Source organism: Rhinolophus hipposideros (genome assembly GCF_964194185.1).
Source record: "Rhinolophus hipposideros genome assembly, chromosome: 4".
Taxonomy (NCBI): Eukaryota; Metazoa; Chordata; class Mammalia; order Chiroptera; family Rhinolophidae; genus Rhinolophus; species Rhinolophus hipposideros.
The window spans coordinates 58141157-58167979 of NC_138050.1; positions in this window are offsets into that span (position 1 = coordinate 58141157).

The following is a 26823-nucleotide window of genomic DNA, read 5'->3' on the forward strand; positions in this document are numbered from 1 at the left end:
AAGCACAGGTATTTTTCATTTCTAAAAAAAATTGGTTTAAATCAGTTTTCACACTCTTTTAAGCAGGAGATCTCTTTTTCAATTAAAAAAATAGCATAATTTTGCACATAGCCCCAATATACAATAGAATAGTCATCAACCTGTCTCAGTTGGTCAGAGTGCAGTGCTCATAACACCACCATCGCCAATTTGATTCCCACATGGGCCAGTGAGCTACACCCTCGACAACCAGATTGAAAACAATGACTTGACTTGGAGCTGATGAGTCCTGGAAAAACACACTGTTGCTCAATACTTCCCAACAAAAATTAAGACAAAAAATAACCACCTACAGTCTCTAAGGTCCTTTCTTATTCTCCATAGCTTTAAATCAATAAAACTGAATTTTATCATAAGCAAATGTTCAATCATTTGTATATTATCCTACCTATTTATACTTCCATCACTTTATTTTACTACTCTAAATAGTTAAAGTTATGTTGTCATTAAAATATTACTGGTAAGTACGTAAATGGTAAAGCCAATTTCTTAGTTTATCTATGTCCACACATGTCTACTTATTGGGCCACAGCTATAACATTGTACAACCAATCATCAAGTAGCAGCATTCAGCAATAGACAAATTTCTGAATGAACTAAAATAACATTCTAGAATATGTCCTCAAAACATCACTCCATATTGTAAAAAGTGCTTATACATACTGGAGCAAAAAAAAAACACAAACAAACAAACAAAAACACTAAAATACTTTAACTATTATAATGCATTTTACATTTTATATCCAATCTATTTTCAGCCTTCATATGCAAAGTTAGTATATAATGGGATGCTTATATCAAAATTACCAGGTACTTGCATTTATTTTTATAGCTATTTGCATTGTACTTTCATCATCTGAAACACAAAACAGTATGTCTGTGAAATTTTGCATACACAGCTCCTTGCAATATTCAAAATCATCCAACTTTGAAGCTCATAGGTTTCATGTTGGAAACATACTAGGAGAAATATCTCTGGAGCTGTACCAAATCAATAACTATCCAAATGCAGTTTGAAACATTTGTTAAAGTCATAATGTGTATAGGCATGCACATCTTTAAAATATAGCAACGTTTTGTATTTATTGGATGTACAGAGAGATCAAAGTGTTTGTCATTAAATGCTCTCGGTAACACTCCCGTGTTTGAAGTACTTCTTTGAGGTACAGTTCTGGCTTTTCTTTCTTTTTTTTTTTATTCTCAAGGGCATAAAACCACTTGCAAAAAGCATTGACCTATGTTAATAGCATATTTAGAAATTTAACCAGTTCTTCATAACATTAAATTTTACGTTTAAGGCTTTGATATAACCCGTGTTCAAAATATTGAAACTATTGTCTTACTTTATGAATTCAGTCTGACAACACTTATTGCACACCTACCCAGTGCAGAATATTGCAGTAGGTATAAAGCCTGCCAGAACATTAAATTTACAACTCATTTTCCAGAGTGCTTTGGCAAAATCTTCATTTCCCCCCCCAAGTTTCACACTATGACTAGTAAATATCATTGTGTACACTATGCATCACAAAATCTATCAAACTTGTCTGAGCTGAAAGTTTAAGCTCAATGTCTATACATTTTTATTTGACTACTCTGTGTTGTAAAGAATAAACTTCCACGTCATGGTTGACTGAAAATCCCACTGCCAAATGTTGAACACAAAGGGTATGAGTCCCTTGTACAACTTGAAAGTTCCTGATAGTTTGTTATTTATTTTAGCCAATATATTCTAATATTCCTCCCAAAACATTTAAGCAATTAGTGTTTCAAATGTATAGAATCAAAGAGAACACATTTGGAGAAAGCCCATATATTTGGAAGTCAGAGATTAATCCTCCAAACAATAATTGGTCAACCATAACCTCACTACAAATATGAAGAGCTTGTATTACAGGTGTGGGTGAATAATAAATGATACACATAGTTACAAGACATTCTGTGGAAATAAAACAAGGGTTCTTCTAATATTTTGCATCAATTAATTTTGATTCACCTTTTTGTCTATGGAAGAAGAAAAGAAGGAATAAAATTTCTTATTTAAAGAAAGGTTACATTTCTTCCTTCATCCCACGCTATGACTTCCTACCAGAGAGGAATTGCACAATGAACGGGAAGGGCCCTGCATAGGAGATTGAAGGGAACATGACTGGAAATCAAAGGCATCCAGTAAGCAGGACTTCTCCAATTTTGGGCTAAAGCAAAAGGTTTTGTTTTGAATTGATTTGTTTAGCTCCCACATAAACAGAAACAACTCTTGCTAGAAAGGCTAAGGGGAGTCAGAGGAAGTCGGAAGATTGAAATGGGATGTTTTGGTAAGGAGATTTTAACCTCACACATGAAAACCAGACCACTTGCAACTAATGGCTTTTTGTCAGAGAAGGAAAATTTCAGTCCAGTGTGAATAGTTAGGAAGTGTTCATTGAATTGACATGGATATTTATATAAAATACAGGACAGGCTTCCTGCATTTAATTGCATTTTAGGAAAAAAAACTAAAATCTCACTGAAGTCACAGTGGTTGTTGAAATATCCTGCAGTAGAGTGTGTGCCATTGCTGAGATTTGAAAGTGGTATTATGTGCTGCCTTTTCATCTGTTGCATGTCTTTGCCAGCTGTGGAGACATGTCAGATGCCATTATTCTGCAAATTTTACTCTTTCTCAATTGCTAACCTCTCGTTGACAGTAATCAGAACTTGATGGAGAGGTCTACACAGGTGTCATATGATAGTTGGTGCTAGTGTGATATAGTATGTGACAGTTTTAGAATTACATCCTGTAGGATGATACATCATCAAATAATATTTCAGATAATCCTTAGTCTTTCAGCAGAAATGTAATTGTTACTCATCTAGTAATATTTCCAGATGGCACGGTGAGTGAGTTGTGGGCTAAAAATAAAAACTAGGCTAAATAAGGGAGGCCAGAGCAAAATGTGAAATAAAGAAAATTATCAGGGATTGTGCAGAAGTGCAAAACTCTTTTCAGAACTAGGGTTGCATAACATTGGCCATAGTGAAGAAGTAAGCATAAAGAAACATGTTTAGTGTTATAGGGTAACATTTTGATAAAACGGAAGGATAACTTATCATGTTTTCTTAACAAGGTTTGTTTCTAAAGGGCAAGCATTTCAGTAAAAATAAATAATGCTTTTCTTCATAAGTTTCAGGATGGGGTACCCAATTAGTGTAAATGACATTCTTTCAGGATGGGGTACCCATTTAGTGTAAAATTACATTCTGAGTATTGCAATAGTATATTGCAATATTCAGATATTGATCATAAGATGCATCTTATGATCAATATCTGAATATTGCAATATACTATTGCAATTTATAAGATGCATCTTATCAATATCTGAATATTGCAATATACTATTCTACTGTTTCCCATAAATTTTGGTTTGTTAAAGAGTAAAATTCAAATAACTTGTTATCAAAATTCACATTTGTCATTGTTAAATAACATTTACTTTTACTAACTGACAGTGTTTCTCCACCAGAGCATATGAAGTTTCTGTTTGTTTATTTGTTTGTTTTTTAATTTATTGACCAACTTGCCAATTCTTTCTGAAGATTCAGTGCATAGGCAAAATCTTCATTTAATAGTGGGCATGACATTTTAAATTATCAGACCTCTCAGTAACTATATTTCCTTCTTGATAACCAGGCATATGACACCAACAAGATTCATTTTCCAAATTATGAGCAAATATTTAACGAACAAGTATTCTATGGCAATTATATCCTGAATTTTTAATCAGTAATTTTTTTTTCATATTTTGAAGAATAGAAATAGTTTTAAAAGTGTCCTAAAAGTTTTACAATTTTTAGAAGCAATGTTTTGACCTCATAACTTATCTCTAATATTTATGATACATGACTAAAGAATCCTTGTTTCTTATAACATGACCAAAGTTTTGCATTTCTTGGTAGACAGATTCTAATTTTTTTTCCCCAGGTCAATGAAACAGGACAATCAAAGAACTAACACATCACCTTTTAAAAATTTTCATAAAAAATAAAGAGGTAACTCAAATTTTTATCAACCTGGAAAATCGATAATTATGAATATTTAGCTTGACAACATTTCTTCACTTAGATATTTTTGTTTATACATCAAATCTACAGCATAACTTACTGGATGCTTATTAAGATGTTGCTATTTTCTTCCATTTAGAAATGACGCTGGGTTTAAAAAGGTTTCCTAATTTAAAGATCAGACCACTTTATATATTTTTCAAGTAGCTTCCAAGCATATCTTTTAATTAAAAATGACAAAAGTTCCACTCAGCCTCTGAATTTCTTGGATAATCTACAAAATGATTATATACATTCATCTAATTCTCACAGCAAATAAATATTGTTTGTCTCAGACATATTTCTACTAAACTAGGCTTTCATTTGTATTAAAATGATAGTGCCTTTTGTCTAAGTTTGTGAAAATAAATTTAAAAAATGGTTTCAGACTTCTTATTCGATTGTTCATAAAACAATACAGTTTATTGGGAATAAATGACTGTCTAAATGTTGTTGTCCAGTCTTTTGAAACATAAATCTATTATCTGTCTATCTGTCTATCTGTTTTCTATCTATCTCTATCTATGATTGCCGTAATTATGTATTTTTGTTTGTTTGTAATTTTAAAGGTCAGGAATTGTAATGTCTTGGAGGGGCGATCAGAAAGGACCTACCCCATTTTTTCTGGAGCTAGTGAAGTGCCTCCCACAACCTTGCTCCTGGATGAATTATTAAGATGAGGAGGATGAACCTCACATATTTATCTCAATTTAAGATTTCCTACTGTGGAAAGGCTAAGCTTTAAAATTGTACCTTAAGTTTTTTTGTTTGTTTTTTGTTTTGTTTTGTTTTATTGTTAGTACAAATATAGTCAAGGCTTTTTTTTAAGTCTTCACTGTTTGTTAATTTAGCTATAATTTCTAGGATGCTAGGGGAAATTCTTAAGGTATAAGATAAAATGCAGTAGTTTTAAATAAGCCTAGTTTTGTAAAAAGTTTCCACATTCTCTTTTCCATCTACATGTGTTCTAAGACATTATTCTTTAAGCACCAGACATGTTGTTATTCTTATTTTGTATTCTGTGTCTGCTATCTTATAACAACTTTATAAAATACTTTTAAAAGTTGCCTATTACTTTCACAAATTTAGAGATTAGAAAATGGAAACCCAGAGAGGTAGTTTCATTTTCCTGAGGTCACACACTAAATTGGTTGACCTGGATGTAGAAACCAAGTCCATTTGTCTTCAAGGCTAATATATGTTTCTTTGCTCATTAGGCTCTAGGCTGATGGCTTTGGTAAATTGCTTAAGATAAACCAAATAGGTATACTTTTTAGTAGGGTCCTTTTATACGACTATACTGTTTGGTTGCACTTTTTTTTTTTTTTCCATTTTAACCTTATCTTAACCTGTGCATTATTAAAGAAAAATATTCTATTTTGTCACCATGAAAAGTGTCCATAACAGGAGGCAATGGTAATATTGACAATATCAGCCCTTAAAAGGACAGCAGAGTGATTTCCTTATACATTTTATATGTTATCAAATTAGTTAAGCAATACTATTAAATTAGTTATCTTTTAACTTACTTTTAGTTTATGTATTTTTTTCTCTTCAAAGGCTTTCATTCTCTATGTAACTAGGTTAAACTGAAAAAGTTGCAATCCAGCATTATATGTGTTTATGTTTCTGCTTGACACCAATTTTGGAGCAATCCTAGATTATGGCTGGCTTCAAAATGTTATATATTTATATTTTTTTGTTTATGCATGAAAATAATATAGCAAATATTGCTATTTTAATTATTTATTTCAATTTGCTTTCAAGGATTGAGATCTACTTTTCCAAAATATTCATCTTCAGCCACTATGAATAAAGGGGTCAATTCAATCTAGCATTTTGATTTTGGATTATACATGTATCTACTGATAATTGGTAACAAGAGAAATGTTTCAGAATTTCAATTTTAGCCACTTTTTTCTCTTGAAATTTCCATGGGAAATAAAAATATGAGAGCACAATTTTCCCTTGCAATCCTGAAAGACATTCTAATTATGTTTAATTTTTCCAAGAGTAAAAGTATATCTGCAGAAAAACAGATCTTAGCCAAATTAAGAATTTACTGATTAATAAAATTTCATTCAAGAATGTACAAATATCCAGGGCAGTGCAATTAACCAAAGCAAAATGATCAACTTCAAACATAATAGAAAAGAAAAAGAAAAATAAGAGAAAGAGAGGGAAAAGGGGCAAAGGGAGCAAGAAAGAGAGAGGGAGGGAAGGGGAGAGGGAGGGAGGGAGGGATGGAGGGAGGGAAGGGGGGAGAGAGAGAGAGAGAGAGAGAGAGAGAGAGAGAGAGAGAGAGAGAAGAAAAGAAAAGAAGAGAAAAGAACAGGAAAAAAAGGTTTAACATCGTTAGAAGTAAAATATCGAAGTCGAGGAGTTTTATGGCTGAATAAAATTAGTGTTCCTCTTTGGATATTTCAGAATTTCATTCCAGGTGTGAATAACCTCAGAACAGGGAGACTTTCTGCAAAGTACATTAGCTCTAAATTACTAATAAAAAACAGATTTTTTTTCAAGGGCAGAGTTGGTATGGGAATTGAAATTCCAAGACTGCACATTATTGTTCACTTAAGGATATTGTGCTTGGTAACAGAAAAGAAAAAAAGGAGCAGTGGAAAGGCCAGTAGTCTTAACATGTAACACCAGAGCATGTTCCAATTGTGAACCATAATACCCAAAGGGACTGGAGTCTGGATGTCCGCCTGCTTGATCTAATCCCATAATGTTAGAAATGAAAGGTAGTTGACAGAAACAAGTGATTTTATATCTGTTTTTTCCCCCCTAAATTGTCCACTGCTATTCAGGTGTTCTGTGTGAGGTACGCATAGGCAGTTTTTATTATTTGGGTTCCTATGTTTGTATTCCTTCTCTTAAAAAAAAAATGTATGATGGCTTTTCATCTTCTCCCCTTTGTGTCAAGTTGTTTTTTGTACTAATTCCACCATGTTATGAACATATTGAAGCAGAAGAAACCCACACAGTATTTTGACTTGCTGTAGATTAGGAAACTGTTAATAAAAAAGAAAAAGCCTTCTTAGAACACCCAGCACCTCCTGTAGCACCTCTTTTCTTTTAGCCCCATCCAAACACCCACATTTATAACCATTTTTATGTATCATGATTTCTGACTTCTTCACCAGAAAACAAAACAAACCAATACCCTCTGAACTCTATAAAATACTGACCTATTCAATAAACATATCCTCTCTCATATCCTCTTTCAAGCTTTTTTAAAGTAAAGAAACTTTACACAGTACTCATGAAAGAGAAGAAATTCTGAGATCTGTAGAGGTCCAAAGTGTAGCCAACCAACCTCTGAGAGAGCCAATTTAAAAATCACTGCTTAAATTTGTGATGGGGGGAGAAGATCCCCAAGGGACATGTTGTAGGACTGCATTTCTTCATCAGAGGGGAAATGGAAGTTGAAAATAAGATTTTAATCACTTCCAGCAATGGAACTTTTAGAGTCTATGCAGTGACCAAGAAGGAAGAGAGATAAAATTAGTGGGAAAGAATGGAACTTTGATGGAAGAGATCATTTCTAAAAGGAAGTTTTATCATATTACTGCTGTGGGACATGGAAAAAAAAAAAAAGCAAACAAAAAACAAACGAAGAAAGGTTACTTATTTCCCAATAGTCAAGAAATCATAATGGATAATATCTGTTTTGTAGAGGCAACACAGTTTTGAGTACGTCTTCAAGATAGATACAACACAAAAATAATGATACTCACGGGAAGCTCTCCTCTCCTGGATTTCATATACAGTTGGGTTGGGTTAAGTCTGCCCTCACTTCCCTTTCACTGTCAACAGACTGTTATGTCTCTGATGTTACATCAGTATTTAAATATTATGTACTGTCTCTTAACAAAACAAATCAAATACTTTGTTCAATATTGCATTCTTTTCAGCAGTGAACAATAACTTTCTCTCCCTTTCAGAGAAACTTTAAAACAGAATTTTCTGAACTTAGTGTCCTGCGAGGTGTCAGGTGGGGTCTCTGCTCCCACTCCCCACATAAGAACGCAGGACACAGTAAGGCCAAAGAGGAACACCCACGGAGCCATAGATAGGGGAGTCAAACCAATATATTCTCACCGGCAGCATCCGCCTCTCTGAAATCCGCTCTGGCTAGCCCCCACCTTTTGCTAGCGTAGCCATGGCAGTTATATTAGTGGCCAATGGCTTACGGGTTACAGCTGAGGGCCAACTAGCCACAGCTGATGACCATCCAATCACAATTGATGGTCATTTACTACCTGAGCCGGCACCTTTCTATGTGAGGCTGAGAGCCTGGAAACTGCTTTCTGGGGCTCTTTCCCCACACTTAGTCTCTGTATTTCCTCAGCTCTAATAAACTGACTATAGTTTTCCTTATGCTGAACTTGATTCTCTTAAGTCCTCACTCTTGATTTCCTTTGACTTCTGTTTTCATGATATTGCTTGCATTCTGTTTTTTGGCTTCAACTGTCCCTTCACTGTCACATTCCTCTGGATCATTGTTATGAATTAAGTTGTGTCTCCCCTAAATCCATATATGGAACCCCAAGTCCCACTGTTACTATATTTGGAAATAGGACCTTTAGGGGAGTAATTAAGATTAAATGAGGTCAGAAATCCAATATAACTGGTGATCTTTTAAGATGAGAGATAGAGAGAACCAATCAGCCAACACACTGATCTTGAATTGCCAACCTCCAAAACAGTGAGAAAATGAATTTCTGTTGTTTAAGCTACCCAGTTTGTGGTATTGTCGTGCAGGGTCTCAGCTCCCACTCCCCGCCCAAGAACGCAGGACACAGTAAGGCCAAAAAGGAACACCCACAGAGCCATAGATAGGGGAGTCAAACCAATATATTCTCGCTGGCGGCTGGGCTGGAGACACAGGAAGCAGGATCTACATAATCTGCCTAACAGCAGTCCGCACTTGGCAGCCACCATCTTCTTGCTAGCCCCCATTTTTTCTTGCTAGCGTAGCCACAACTGTTATATTAGTGGCCAATGGCTTACAGGTTACAGCTGCCGGCCAACTAGCCACAGCTGCTGGCCATCTGATCACAGTTGATGGCCATTTACTACCTGAGCCAGCACCTTTCTATGTGAGGCCGAGAGCCTGGAAACTGTTTTTTGGGGCTTTGTCCCCACAGGTATTTTGTATGGCAATCCTAGCAGATCATACAATCATCTTCTTATTGTTATTTCTTAAACATTGTACTTTGCAATGTTCTATTTAAGACTATCTCTTATCAGTTTCTGCATTTTCTCCATAGGTAGTTGCATCTATTCTCAAGACTAAAACCATTATCTCTATGAAGGACACTTGTAGATTTGTATCTTCAATCCAATATTTTTCTTAGCCCTAACCTTCCAGCAACCTACTGATCCTCTTCACTCATGGGTTTTGCAAGATTTTTAAATTGAAAATATCTGAAATTGAATTTATCATCTTAATTTCTCTGCCTCTGCCCAAATTCCTACCCCCCCCCCCAATTCTGATTGTGGTAATTTATATCTGCACAAGCAAGAAATCTGTAGGGCAGTCCTCTTCTCACATCCTCACCATGGCCCTAGGATTGACAGCTATTCAACCATCAAGTCCTTTAAATTCCACCTGAACATCTCTCTCAAAATGGATTACTTCTCTGAGTTTGTTAACACTACCAACATCCAACCATATCAGCTACCATAATTTCTCATTTGGCAACAGCAATAAATCCTTATTCTGTTTCACTTTCTTCGTGGCTCTCCTCCTCACCATTCCCCATCAGTAAATATCAATCTGCTATTGCTTACTCTAGCTTCAAATGTTTTGAATTCTTTCCAATATCCTGGGGCTTAAGTGCCTTATATGACTGCATATGATGTACCTTTCTTCTTCCATACTTCCTATTATAATCCATAACCCATTAATTCCATTTTCCCTTCTCTTATCTCTTATTTAAAGAAGGGATTTTCTCAAAATTTAAAAGATTAGTTTGTTCTTGTTGTGTGTGTGTGTGTGTGTGTGTGTGTGTGTGTGTGTTTGCTTCAGTCTGAAGGAAGTTAATTGCATGGAAAGTTCTCGTCTCAGGAGTAAATTTGAACAATCAAGAAGATGATTAGGTAATATGTTTTACCAGATTAGATGTATATTATAAATATAGAGACAATTATAAAATATGACTATCTATAAGGACCTAGGCAGTAGAGATACAGAGATACTGGTACAAAATAATAGTAAATGTATATACGAGTATATATATAAGTAATGTTTTCCAGATTGAAAGCAACAAAAATAGACTCTAATTTTCTTGGGGGGTTGAGCATTCACAAAATTAAAATGAGACTATTTTAATTGAATTTATTGGAGTGACAATGGTTAGTAAAATTACATGGGTTTCAAGTTTACAATTCTATAATACATCATCTATATATCACATTGTGTGCTCACCACCCAGAGTCAGTTCTCTTTCCATCACCATATATTTGACCCCCTTTAACATCTTCTACCATTCCCCCTCCTCCCTTACCTTCTGGTAAGCCATAAACTGTTGTCAGTGTCTATGAGTTTTGTGTGTTTTTTTTTTTCTTTATTTGTTTGTCTTGTTCTTTTGTCACTTTCAGTTTTATATCCCAAATATGAGTGAAGTAATATGGTTCTCAACTTTTTCTGTCTGACTTATTTCACTTAGCATAATAATCTCAAGATCCACCCATGTTGTCACAAATGGCAGTATTTCATCTTTTCTTATGACCGAGTAGTATTCCATTGTATATATATACACACAGATATATACAATATATGTATTATACTATATATATATATATGTGTGTGTGTGTGTAATACATATACATTATATATATGTGTGTAATACATATACATTATATATATATATATGTATATATATATATATATATATATATACATATATATATATATATATATACCACATCTTCTTTATCCAATCAGCTATTGAAGGACACTGGTTGTTTCCATGTCTTGGCCGTCATACATAAAACTGCAATGAACATCAGGGTACGTGAGAGGACTAACAATTAAGTTTGAAAACTTGTTACAACAATGTTGCTAACCTTTTTTGATATCAGAGAGATTATTCATTATGAATTTGTACCAACTGAACAAACAGTTAACCAAGTTTCATATTTGGAAGTGACGAAAAGGCTGCATGAAAAATTTAGACGACCTGCAGTTTTCACTAATAATTCATGACTCTTGCATCACGACAATGCACTAGATCCTATTGTGTTACCGTGAGAAAGTTTTTAACCAGTAAACAAATAACTGTATTGGAATACCATCCCTACTCACCTGACCTGGCCCCCAATGACTTATTTCTTCGCCTGAAGATAAAGGAAATATTGAAAGGAAGACATTTTGATGACATTCAGGACATCAAGATTAATACAACGACAGCTCTGATGGCCATTCCAGAAAAAGAGTTCCAAAATTGCTTTGAAGGGTGGACTAGGCACTGGTGTCGGTGCATAGCTTCCCAAGGGGAGTACTTTGAAGGTGACTATAGTGATTTTCGGCAATGAGGTACATAGCAGTTTTTCTAGGATGAGTTTGCGAACTTAATTATCTTTACGGATAAATGTTTTCAGATTCACAGCAAAAGAAACCATTAATAAAACAAAGAGTCAACCAACCAAATGGGAGAAGATCAAAAAAACAATCCAATTAAAAAATGGGCAGAGGGCATGAACGGAAACTTCTTCCAAGAAGACATACAAACAACCAACATATATATGAAGAAATGCTCAACTTCACTAGCTATTAGGGAAATGCAAATAAAAACCACAATGAGATATCACCTCACACCTATTATAATGGCTACCATCAAGAAAACAAATAGTAATAAGTGTTGGGGAGGCTGTGGAGAAAAAGGAACCCTCATACACTGTTTGTGGGAATGCAGACTGGTGCAGCCGTTATAGAAGTTATTGTGGAGGTTTCTAAAAAAATTAAGAATGGAATTACCATATGACCCAGCAACCCCTTCATTGGGTATATACCCAAAATGAAAATTTAACAGTGAAGCCAGAGAATCAGGGAAGAAATCAGCATAACACTAGAAAATCCAGAAAGGAATCTTTGAATTTTGCCTTGAGAATTCTGCCTTTGGTGAGGGTTAGCATAACTAACTCCAGGCTTTCTGTTTCTCCATTCCAAATTTCAGACAACAGAGGATAAGAACCCAATTGTCATTACTGGAACCAAGTGTTTGCCCTCGGATCAAAAAGCTAAGTCCACTGAATAATGGTGAGGAGCAAAGGACACGGACATAGGTGCCATTAATACATGTTTGCAACCGAGTCAATTCTAGAGACCCAGGACTCTCTTTCATTTGGAAATACTCTGAATAGGTCTACTACACTAGTCAGTATTTGGTGTAAACTTTGTTAAAAAAAATACTGTACAATATTGGTCTTTTGTATTTGGGGTTGATAAAATAAGTGACTGTTTTAGAATATGCTTTAGTAAGTGATGCTGGAAATGGTATCATATTAAAAGAGTTAAATTAATTATTCTATTAAAAGCTGCAAAAGGAGAAAAGGGTAAATACTTTTTTGTGGGATACAACAGGATTCTTTCTATGCTTATTCAAGATGATTTATAATAAAGCCTGAACAGACAAGAGGAGCCCACTTTTTCTATGTTTAGAATTGCATTAGACTGAACACCTAAATATTTTACTTTATAAAGAGATATTTGAACAGGACCTACCTGGAGATTGTTTTGTCTCCCTAGACATGGATTTTGGCCTAAGGCGTGCCCACCCTCTGGGGCAGCAGTCACCAACATGCCGTAAAAAGTGCAAGACTACTGAGCAATGCTAATGCATCTTCTTGACTGTAAGCCCAACCTCCCACTCCCATCTACCTCTCCAAACACTCTTACCTGGAAGCTGCACAGGAGCCTTTTATTATTGAAAGAGCTCCGAGAATATGAAACATCTGGTCATGTCTAATGTCTTAAAGACGTACACATGCTAACTTTTTATTTAATGCCCTCCTGGTAGCTTGAACAGATGCACGCTGCAATGCAACATGAGTCATCTGAAAAGCATGTATCTCAAAACCACTCAAAAATATCATAGGGAATTTATATAACATTTTTTAAACCAATCTAAAATTATACATATAAGTTATGTATAATTATACATATAAGTGATCGTAGAAAACAGATTTCACCTAAAATCAAATAAGTGAAGACAATTTCATGTGGCTGATGTCTCTCATGCAAGGACTTGTTGCTTTTTACTGAAATAGGGGAAAGTTATTTTAATTATGCAAATGAGGTGTCCTCAAATCTAATTAATTTTCAATGTAACAAAATAATCTATTGCCTTGCCAATTCAGCAAGATGTCTCAGCCATTTGGAAAATGCAAATTTTTAAAAATATATGATCATTTAAAGTAGATCAGAAGGACTGTGAATAAATGGTTTAAAATATAAGAAAATGTATATTGAAACAATATATATATATATATATATATATATATATATATTAAAAGGCACTTTTTAAAAAAATCTATTTTTAATGAGCTTGGTATCAATAACATTCAATATTAATGTTTTGACAAAGGTACCTAAAATCATCACAGTTGTCAAGATGTAGAAATAACCTAAATGTTCGATGAACTGATGAGTGGATAAAGAAAATAAAGACACACAGGCAAACACTATTCAGCCTTTAAAAAGAAGGAAATCCCATAAGATGTGACAATATGAACAAAAATTGAGAATATTAAGTTAAGTGAAATAATCCAGTCACAGATAAACAGATAAATGAAACAAATTTAAAATGTAACAAACACTATGTGCGAGAAAAGGAATGAGAGGATGAAGCACAATATCTATGTATGTGGAGCTTAACACAAGTTTTCTGTTTACTAAGGTTTGGATGGGAAAGAACACTGACATGTTTTAAAGCATCAGATTCAAAATGCTGAGGGAAGATTTTTGTCCCATGTTCCTTGATGGAGCAATGAACAAAAATTTGGCTTCCTTGTGTGGCACATTCAGCTGACTTTTTTCCAATGAATTTTCCAAATGAAGACATACAGAAATGAAACCTAAGTGAAAGGTACTGTTTCACCAGGCAAAGAGACAGCAGTATTTCAGGTGGTACACAATGTCTTGAACAAAAAAGTAGGAAACAAGAGAAGTAGCCCAAAAAGCTGTATGTAAAATGTTTCCCATTTGTTGTTTCACCCCTAAGCTGCAAATGTGCAAGTAGTGACTCCAAGAAACCCAGCAGAAACCAACAGCTATTAAGCTAAATATCAGAAAGTGATTTCTGTAATTAGTCACTCTTGGAATTCAATGCCAGCCAAAGCGAAGGTGTCTTCACCAATATATCAGAAATACCAGCTGGTCAGGCCCTAGGGGGGCAGACTATACATAGGAATCCACTATGCCCTAAGTATAAAAGCAAAACCTAAATAGAGTAGTCCTAATACAACCTAAAATTTCACACATGAAGTTTCATTGAATGTAAGCACACATGGAAAAAAAAAAGCATCATGAGAAAAAAAATTATATTTCAATTAAAAATGATTGTATGTAATCACAGTAAAGCCATGCAGGTTTTGGAATCATTATATGCAGAATCAATGTAAGTTTGCACCACTCAGTATAGGCCAGATGAAATTGTGGTAATAGACAATCCTAAAGCCAGTCTTTGAGAGGAGCAAGGACACCTACCAGTGTTCTAGCTGCCAGAAAGATATTCTAAAAATAAAAGTGAATATAGTATTCAAATCTACATGTAGATTTTTACCACCATATTTTTGTCACATTAAAGCTACTTGGTTCATTTTATTACAGGTGAAAAACATACGGGTTTTACTGTTTCTATTTTGTACACAGAAGTGATGTAATATTATTGACTACTGACTAAGCTTTGCATTAAAGATTGTGGGATTCACCACCTAGAGAATTTGAACAATAATGCAAACAGGTCGGTATAAGGACAAAATATTTGAAAGGGCTTCTTACATTGTTTCTTCAAAATAAAATAAAAGAGAGTACACCGTAACTTAAAGACTATGCATTATAAAGTCTCCATTTGTATTAGGAGTAATTGTGAAAAAATGTGTAAAATTTGGACAAATAGGATAAATTTTATTTGCTAATTATTTTGAATGAATTTCCAGACACCCACACGCATTATAGTGTCCCCTGGAAACTGAATATTTCTAGTTTCAATGATTATGTATCTAAAATGGATTACACATGTTTCTTTAGGCATATCACTATTTTGTAAGTTGCTTGTTTAAAGAAAAAATACAGTGCTTGATTAAGAATGGTACACTAATCCACTGTGATTTGTGAATTGATCAGTCTGATTCAAAATTCAATCTGAAGATAGCTGTGCCATAATTACACATTGTTTCCCTGAAATATTTGACATGAAATTTCTCTTTATTTATACACCTACGTTCTACAATTTTATATCTCATTCTGATTGTAAAGCAAAATCAATTTTATGCAGTATAAAGCATAACTTGAAAAATATCCAATTAGTTTGATCAATGAAGACCACAAACTGATTATTTAGATAATAAAATAAAAGCTAGAATCATAAAAACTAGGTTTTACTAACTTCGTTGTCAAATTAGGTAAAAAGCTACCTTCTAATTCACATGGTATGTATCTCTAACTTTATGTGAAAAAGGTAGCTGTTATTTTATGGCTACAAGGTCAAAAAATGTTTATAAAGTTGTATCAATCTATGTGTATATACTTTATAAAAGCATATAGAAAGGAAATAGTAACAATTATTTATAAGATGTTTATTATGTATCACAAACCCTTGGATATACAAAAATGAATGATACGTACTTGTAAATTACTCCTAGCTAACAAATTCCAGATGCTTTTAAATATAGTAGTATGGAAATAGCCCTAATTACCTGTTCAGAGATGAACCAATTAACTTATCATAACAAGCCTGTATTTTCAGTATCAAAAGATTTTAAATGATCATCAAAATAGATTAGGCTACTCACTGTCTCTTCATATAGCTTAGATAAATGTTTAAATATTTTTCAATACACTTTATGGGTATAAAAAGCTTCAAAGACGCCATGCACTTGTGTTCGTGAATCACAACATAAGTGTATTCACCAAGAAAAAATCAGTACCTATGCATTTTGGGCATTTAATGAATATTTTAAGTATACAAAACTAATAAGATAAAGTATTAATAGTTCCATATCTCCTTGAAGTTCTCCCAATTTATGTATTCAGCAAAATTATATTTATTGCTGGTATATGCCAGGCATAGTTGTAGCCACTAGCGAATTTAAAAAAAATAAAAAAATAAAAGAATAAAAATAAATAAATAAACAAACAAATAAAACTCAGTGAGAGAAAAAAGAAAAAAAAAGTTAATTCGATTTTAGTTTTGAAATTGATCCATGCAATGGAGGTAGGGAGGTAAAACAGAGGGAAGGCATGGGGTGGCGAGTTTGTTGAGTGAGGATTTAACTTTAGAGTGAGTGACTAGGGGAAGCCTCATTGAGACGGCATTTCAGAACAGAATTTCAAGGAAGAGAGGCAGTGAACTAGTGGGGGAATCTGTGAGGAAAGACTTATAGGCGGAAGGAAAGGCAAGTTCCAAGGCCCTGAGGTGAGCCTTTCTGGAAAGTCAGAAGAACTGCCACGCCAGATGAAGGAGCACTACGTCAGTAGGAGATGAAATCAGATATTATGTGGAGTCAGAACTAAGACCTCACACGTCAGAATACAGTTTTTGTTTTTCACTCTGAGATGAGAAACCACAGGAGGATTTTATGCGAAGGGCGGCCTTGATGCTTTTGGGCAATCAGACAGTATTTCTGTATCTGTAGTCCTTTGTTCTCCTAATTTCACACAGGACTGTTTCATTCTTTATTTTTTTTATCCTCAAAACTTTATTTTCTTCACTATAATCTCCAATGCCCCACCTTCATTCTCAGCTGATGACTTATTTAATAGAAAATGCCAGAAACTACCGAAAAGGTTGTATGCAAGCTCCCACCACTGCCACATCTGCCCATCTTCTGTCTCCATTGTCTCAAGTAGCCTTGTTCCCCTCCAAGGCCAGCCTCTTCACCCGAGTGTCGGGTTCTATCCCATCTTGGGAAAGAGCTACTATGTATCTTTCCTCTTTTTTCTGGATCACTTGTATTTTTAGTTATTGTCTGCCCTATTCCCTCTAATTTGGGGGTTCGAGTGGGTGTGCAGTCATAAGGCTACTTAAATGAGTATAACGAGCGTGATCTGAGAGTCTTGGGCTTTGTATGGCAAGTGGCATAAATTGGGGTAAAGGCATAATAGGGCTCATTTTATTACCTTTAGGTGATAATTATGGAAAGAATGTGAGTTTTGGGAGAAGAAAAGATCAATTGGGGCTCTCTGCTACATCCCTGCTAACCTAAATGGAAAGGCAAGCAGAGGGGAGACAACAGTCAAGAATTTCAGTAGTGATTGCCATGTGCTGCCCTGAGCTTTCTAATTCAGAATTAAACAATGCAGTGTCCTCAGCAGTGTTTACTGACACATAGCAAAAACAGAACACAGCAACTGCTCCTGTTTCACAGCTTGGTCCAGTAATAAAGGTAGCTGCACTTGGCCAAATAAAATAATGTGCACCTTTCGATAGAGAAGTTGGACAAAAGCAGAACTTTTCCAGGGGAAGCACAGAAGGGGCTTCTACAGTGTAGGAATTTTTGGAGGTGCCAGAGACTCTCTGAAATTGCTTGGGAACCTCTCAAATAAATGAATTTATGATAGCCAAACACACACGTATGTGAGTATAATAGGTATGAATTGATGGAGATGCTGTAGTAATATTTACATGCTAATTGTATGTAATATTATTAATGTATATGCATATAATACCATGACTGAAAGTGTTCATGATTTCCTGCTACTAACTTGGGATTACTGGAAATAGGTGTTGGGACAAACAGTACAGTAGAGACACAGAGAAATTAGGCTGATGCTTTCTGTAAAAGTGAGGACTCCAGGGTAAAATACTGAAACAGGGAGATGATCGAAATTCAAAGTTTGTCTACCACTCCCCAAAGGCACATGTGTTGAACGCTGGTATAGGAGACAGATAAATGTAATAAGCAAGAACACCTACTCCTGAGATTTACTGCTCTTCAGGCTATAATAACTGGACGTGACACAAAACTCCTTGGTCTCACAGAGATTAACAAAAAGAAAGAAAGAAAGAAGGAAAGAAAGAAAGAAAGAAAGGAAGAAAGGAAGAAAGGAAGAAAGGAAGAAAGGAAGAAAGAGAGAGAGAGAGAAAGAAAGAAAGAAAGAAAGAAAAGAAAACAATCCTTGCCTCTGATATGGTGAGAATCACATCTCTGATTTGGGATCTGTGCAAACACTAGGTCCCAGACATCACCATCCAAAAATTGACAAAATGATAAAAATATCAAATCGATTATGTACATATAGAGCAATATCATAGTAAAATAACAATATAAGTTAAACTACTTGGGATTACCTAAGAACACAAATTCAATGAAGTAAGACAACATATAGAAGGAGATATTAAGGAATATTAGGGGATGTTGCAGATGAAGGTAATAAATTGAGGATTGCAGTACTAGAAAACAACTATATAGATTTACCTAACTACTGAATGATAGGGAACAGTGGTTCTCAATCTTGAACTTTCTTCAAAATCACCTGGAGATATTATTAGAACACAGAGAGCTGGGTCTCACCCTGTGTATCTGATTCTGTAGGTCTGAGGAAAGCTGTGTATTTATTAGCACGTTGAGCAAGTTTCCAGGTGATATTGATGCCGCTGGTGTGGGGTCCATGTTCTGAACCCTATTTATACAGGGCCCAGAGGAAATGACAGGAAATGCTAGTGAAAAAATAAAAATAAATGTAAACACTTAGTAACAAATAGATATGTGAATATTCAAAGTTGAAACAACGTAAGTAAAATTAGTAGTACATTGAAGGGTATCAAAAAGCAGAGGGAAAAAGTTATCCAACAGTATACAAATAAAGAAAATTTCCTGATAGAAAAAGTAATTGACATGAATAAAAGTATATTTCATAAATTTCTTTGAAATTGACTTTTTGACCTGTTATCAAACGTAAATGAAAAGTACACCACAAAAATATTTTTAAGCCAGTTAGGTGTGATTTTAAAACTAAAGTGGAAATATTTTATTTTCTTTTATTTTGGAATTCTTTAGCCACCTGGGTAATAATAGCAAGTCATCTAAAGAGCTGAAAACCAAGCTGCCTCAGACTGAACAACAATGCAGCAGTATTTCCCTCACAGATCTGCAGGAAGCAATTGTGAAGCAAGAACTTTATACTCTGCTATGCTCATGCATAGAGGCACAGCCTAATGTCCTCAAACGTGAACAAACTTGGCACCAAGAAAAATAAATAATTTTGTTACTGAACTCTGGTCAAAGAACAGTCTAATGAAAACAACTCAAGAATTGGGAAACCATGATGAAATGAGTTCTCTTCAGCATACATAAATGTAAATATAAAAGCAATGCTAAATAACGATGGGAAGTACAGCTAAAAAAATGAATAACAATGTTACAGTCCTTGAAAATGTAACACATGATATAATAGAGAATAGAAATGCATGGAAGAAGTGCAAATATATCAATGCCCTTGTTTTTCATAGTAGAGGGACCAATAGTCAAATGTGATAATAACGAAAAACACAATGAGCCTAAACGTTTAATGTCTTTAAAAAATTATTTTCTTAATATCAGAAAATAATATCTCATACGAGAAATCTTATTTTATGTTCAATAATTATTTCTACTTACTTTCAATTTTTATCTTTTGGTTAATTTTAAGTCAAATTAATAAAATAAACATAATGTAATGCATTATTTAAAAATAGTATTATATATGATATGATAACATTTAAAATATAGTTTTAAGTATCTGTCTGTCTACTGTCTATGTCTATTTTTTTGTGATTTTTTTTAAAATTTATTTTTCAATTAGAGCTGACATATAATATCATATTAGTTTCATATGCATGACACAGTGATTAGATATTTATATAACTTATTAAGTGATAACTCCAGTAAGTCTAGTAACCATTTGAAACCATAAATAGTTATAATATTACTAACTCTATTCCCTATGCTGCTGTTCACATCCTTACTACTGTTTTTAAAACTGGCAATTTGTACTTCTTAATTCTAAATACATATTTCTATATATTTTAATCAGTGTGTATTTATACAGACTTTTAGAATAATGTATAGCTAATGTTAATCTCTATATTTCTGGTAGAGAGATTGTAGAGATAGTTTCCTCCCTTTATCTTCTAGCATGCTTCACATTATTTAAATTCTTTATGTTCAGTATGTATTTTTTACACAAAAACATTAGTTTTTCAGGAAATACAAATAAAATTTTATCAAAAAATTCCTTGTGGGAAAAACCTAATTGAACTGCTTTGTCAATTTGATTAAACAAATCATTTTCAGAGGGAAAAAATCCAACATAAATAATTTAGTTAAACAAACCATTAGAAATATTTCCAGAGCATGTCATATATGCAATTAAGCCATGTGGAACTCGACAGTATAATCATGCAAAGCTAAAAGCTTAAGTGTGTGTGTGTGTGTGTGTGTGTGTGTGTGTGTGTGTGTGTGTGTGTTTGTATGTGAATTCATATTGATTATGGCAGTGAGGTTGTTAAGAAGCTAAAAAATTTTAAAAAGGAATTTGTGGTATCTAAATGATATTGTTTGGAGACACTATAAGAAGTCTTGCATGTTTAAAAACTTTTTTTAATTAACAGGAAGATATCACTGTTTATTATAATCCTACAGGTTACAAAAATATATATTAAAAACATAAAAATAGAGCAACTCTGTTCAGAATATAGAAATAAAGATCCTCATGCACTTAGTTTATTTCCTGCGGCTAGGATGGGCCTGGTGGGCCTGGAGGGACTTCTGGGTACTAGCAAGTTCTGTGGAAAACAATTAGGGCATCTTTAGGTCATGGAATGATCAGTAAGCTAGAAGAAAGCTAGAGAAATAACCTGTGCTCTATTTGCAAGTCATCAGTCTGAGTAGACTACCTTGCCTTTCCAGGACTAATTTACCAAAATTTCAACTTAGAGAACTCTGATTTTCATAAAATCCCCATCCCAACACTAGTACATCATGAATACATATGAGCAACAGAACAACTGACATATGAAAAAGATATATCACGTAGATAATGAATAATTTGAAATATTTCAACATAAGTCATTGACGTGTGTGTGTGTGTGTGTGTGTGTGTGTGTATCCATATATGTACCGTGTTTCCCGGAAAATAAGACCTTTCCAGACCATCAGCTGTAATGAGTCTTTTGAAGCACAAATTAATATAAGATCTGGTCTTATTTTAATGTAATATAAGACCAGGTCTTATATAGTATAATATAATATGACATAATATCATATCATATCATATCATGCAATTCCATGCCATACCATACCGTACCATACCATACCATATCATACCATATAACATAATATAAATCGGGTCTTGTATTAATTTTTGCTCCAAAAGATGCATTAGAGCTGATGGTCTGGCTAGGTCTTATTTTCGGGAAACATGGTATACATTTTGTTAATTAGTTGAGGCTTCAATCAATACTTCTGTTTTTGTACTTTACCTAATAATTATTAAATTGATGGATTGTTTTATTTTTAACTTATTTCAATAACTTTCTTATATCATTTAGACATGGGCACCATTTACGAAAATGAATTAACAGACATATTGCGGTTCTATGTTACCCAACTACTCTTTTGGGTACAGAACAATTGTATAACCTCACATTACAGAATATTTTGCAAAGTGGATAACGTTGGCAGCCAGAAAAAAATGCTCAGTGATTTAAGGAGAACACATAATATCAGAATTAACCTAAATTTTATGTTTTTCTCCTAAAGAAATGTATACCATGTCAAGAACATAAAAATGTAAGTCCATCACGGGTAAAAAGCATGAAAAAAATCTAATTGTTAAACCAGTATGTGTTATTACTTCAACAATAAACAACATTTTGTAGGTTTTCATAAATTTTCTCCAAGAAGATTTAATATCTAAACCAGTGTTGTTGTTGTTGTTGTTTTATAAAAGTAGGTAAACATTTATCAGTGAAGCCCAAATATTGTCCCTTCAATTTTACTTTGAAACACACATTTTTCTACCTTTGGCAAATATTAAGGAACTGTACTAGGTCATTGAAGGATAAGTTTCTTGAAAAATATAATAACTAATAAAAAGAGGAAGATAAATAATATAGAGTTGGTTTAGACTATTACATATCTTCATGAGGATGCAATGGACCATAGATCAGTTTAGCTGGAATTACATCACATGGAGACAATTAGTTTACTGAGCCTCTTGTAATAAAGTACCATAAACTGAGTACTTTAAACAACAAAACTTTATTGTCTCACACTTCATGGATCTAGGAACCCAAGATCAAGGGGTTGGAATGGTTGGTTTCTTCTGAGGATTATGAGGAAGACTTTGTTCTATGCTTCTGTCTTAGCTTCTGGTGATTTACCAGCAATCTTTGGTGTTCCTTGATTTATAGATGTACCACCCCAATCTATGCCTTTGTAGTCACCTGGCATTCTTCTCATGTATCTCTCTGTGTCCAAATTTCCCCTTTTTATAAGGACACCAGTCCTTATATTGGATTAGGTGCCCAACCTACTTCAGGATGACGTGATCTTAACTAATTACATATGCCGAAACCCTACTTCCAAATAAGGTCACATTCTGAGGTACTGGGGACTAGGCCTTCAACATAAGAATTGTGGGGAGATACAATTCAACCATAATAGAAATCCTCTGTGCTAAGATGGAAATATTTAAATTCTAAAGTACAGCTAGAAATCTGATTTCTGAAATTCACACTGTAATCTCGGTTTATATGTCAATCATAGGATAGTTAGACTTATGTTTAAGGCAAGGATTGGGCCAACAATGCCAATGACACATATTAGGCATTGGTAAGAGACAAAAACAGGAAGCTGAAAAGAGTAAGATTCCTTTCACCTTGTACGGTACTAATTCCATCCTGGGGAAACATAGGGAAGACGCTGTGAACCCAGACCTACTTATAAAGTGATATAGCAGGTATACATAAAGATGAAGCAGATTGTGACTGACACAGAGGAGATTAGAAGGACATTTTAATAGATCTTACCTTTGGGATCTTTATCCTTCAGATTCCAATAACTTTAGTACTTTGGGCTGATGAAAATGGTCAACTAGAATCCATAGCAGTCCTTGTGGGAGAGAAACAGCCCATTGATAGCACTTAACTTTTGCAGTCGTAGTCTATTTGAAAAGCAGTTATCTGGCATTTGGAACTATTTCCAATCAAGCTGAGCTTAGAATGACATAGCTAAGCTTCAAATAAAACTGGATGAGCTCAGGGATAACTAGTAGTCAGTGGTATAACTAGAATAAGTCCAATCCTAGCTCACCCAGGACAAGAAACTGGAAGAAACACTTAGCTACGTGGACTATGGGGACACCTTTAACTACCAGAGCTTCACTTGAGGTCCAAGATTAAGAAGAAAAACAGAAGTTCTAGTTCACCATTAAAACACTGTACTCCTTCTATGGGTAGTAGCATTGACAGGCAGCAGCCACGTCCTTATGAAAAGTGGGAAATTAACAGAGGTCCCAGGGAATCTGTGCAGCAGGTACAACCTGAGCTGTCTTACTACTAGGTGAGATATCCCAAGATGGCAGGAACAGGTTTCGTTTATATTGCTCCCTGAAAATGGGATGGCACTTTCAGACTTACCTACATCTTGGAGGGCATAGACTAAAGTATTAAGGGTTATGTGTGTGCATATCTGATAAAACCTAATGCACTAAATATAATCCTATTGACACTTTGAAGATACAAATGAGGATAGCTGAATATTCACAGGAATGGTTTGCCTTTGCCCTACAATGTAATTTGCATGCAAATGCTTTGATAGACACCACAGAGGTAACAAGGTGTGACCATAAACAATCAAGCCCAGAGAGCTGTGCTTCCATACACAGAATGTAATGGTTGTCTTACAGGGATAAGTCAAGGACAGCAAGAGGGTAGCTCTCATTAGAACATAGTGTTCTTTGACAACAGTATGAGCAGATTCACTAAGAAATCTGAGTAAGCTCATTGTTGTTCATTCACAATAAGGAGTAAAAGTGACAATCATTGTCTGTTGGATCTTAGAAGTCAGGATTAAGGAGTTTATGATCAGATAATAAAACTCACAGAACTCTAGCAAACATTACCTAGCCAGAAACCATACCTCTCAGCTATTGATGTTAAGATATGGGGAAAATTTAGTCTTAGAGTGTGGTAATTCCATCTACCTTATTATCCCTAGGCAGTAATGAAGGATATAGCAAGCACATGGCTTTTTAAGGACTAACCATTCTAGAGCCAATGCAAAGACAATCAGAATTTAAAATCAATGTCAGTCTTCAAAACAGGGAGTCAGGGGGAGGAGTGGTAGAGGGGATGGGATCAGCTCTCTAATCATTCATGTTTTTAACTGCTTTATTGAGATATAATTGTTATACAATAAAACTGCACATAAGGCATACAATGGATACGCTGGACTATGTATCACTGGTGCATGCATGCTTCTAATTTCTCTTTAATAGCTATTCCTGGAATAAAGGATTTGAAGGACCCTTTGTTGTATTTTTTTCACATATTCAGAAACTTCTTTTTCATCCCAGCAGTAAAAGTGATATTTCTAATTTGCTCCTGGAGACCTAGAGACATTTTTTAAAATAACATATTTCCCTAAAGAAGGTGTAGACATCTTCATTGGAGCTCCAGAGTAGAGAAACAAAGGATAGAGAAGGTGGTGGCAGTAGTTTCTGGATATCAGACAATAATGGATGATGGTGATTACATAACATATCTAGGGAAATGAGATTTTTAGTAGAAGTGCAGGTACCATTTAACAAAGCTCCATTTGCCATCAAGCCCATGGGTACAAGTGCTGGGATTGTTGACAACTCCACCTGAGGACCACTTCACTAGGAAGAATAAGAGGTCAGACCCTCCATGTAGAGAGAGATTATAGGAGGCAGGCCCCGGGACACTGAATGGGTGTGGAAAAGCACAAGTCTGTCTTTTGCATTGAGGTAAATTTATATCAAGCCACATTTAAATCTAGCTGACCATATATTGCCTGGGATTACCCAGACACTGATGGAAGCAGAAGAGATCAGGATAGATCAGGGAAACTTCCTTCTCTTTCTGACCTTACTCCACCACTAATTAAACTCCTTATGCCAAACGAAAACAATGACACAGAGGGTATATTGTTCCATCTCTCCAGAACCAAGTCTTAAAAGAACACTAGGAAGATTATAAAACTAGCATACGCCCACTCAACTAAGGAGCTTACCAATTTAAAGGATTGATATAGGGCGTACCTTACTCTTCGAGTTGTTCACTATTTAGGGAGAAAGGGTGATCAGAATCATCTCTCCTGGTTCTCCAAAGCTCATGAGTCCTGTCTAGCTATTGCATTAAATTTCAAGAACACAAAATGCTAAAATGACAGTAGACATTGGTAGGTAACCTTACCTGGCAGCTTGGAGATAAAACCCATGGAAGACTTTACCTATTCTCTCCTCTTCCCAAATCTATGGCTCCAGAACTAGAATTCTGTCAATGCACGACAAGAGTATCTAGTGATTCATGTGGTTACAAAAAAGATGTATTATTTGGTTGTAATAAAATTAGGCAAAATATTTTAGCCAATCGGCTTTCATCCTAGAACAGACACATGCTAAAATGAGAAGTCAGTCCTAATTTGGAGCAATAATTGTAACCAAAGTTCTAGTGGGTGAGAAGTGGCAGTCTTAGGCAATTTGATGCACTGATAAATATAGTTTATTTACATCAAAAAAATATTGACATTGCTTATAGGCCACTGTGACTGATCAGTATTGATACTCTTTATGTGAAATAATACTATTATCCAGTAATGAGACATACTTCTCATTCCAGTGTCCTACTCTAAACTGCACAAATAAACCACACCCTGGATGAACAGGTAGGGGAGTGACACCATAGCTAAGTTTCAGAGGCAAGCCATTTATAGGTGGAAGCCTTTTGCATTAAAGCAGACAGCTCCTTTATTATATATATATATATATATATATATATATATATATATATATATATATATATATATATATGATAAACTGTGAGGGTCTTGAAAGCTCACTACTTTACAAGGAATTGTCAGAATGTGTATGATATATTCCCAAGCTCAGAGACTCCCTCATTGGTCCTGTCCCTTGAAGGGAAATCCTCCATCGCACTTATACATGCTTCCACAAATCTGTAATTGAGTGAATGGGGACCATTGCTTTTGATAACTCAGTCATACCAATTAGACCAAAAGTATTTGCCTCTCATAGCAGGTACCACAAATTGGGCTCTAGGTATGGATGGAAAATTAGGCTCTACTATCAACTATAGTTATCAGTTATGCGACTCATGGATCTATACTTGAGGATTGGGTTGAGAACTGTTCTTTGGAATAATCTAACAAGGGATTACATAAAATCCATTTTGAGATCAAGGGAGAAATTACTAAGAAGTAAATATTTTAATATATACTTTCCAT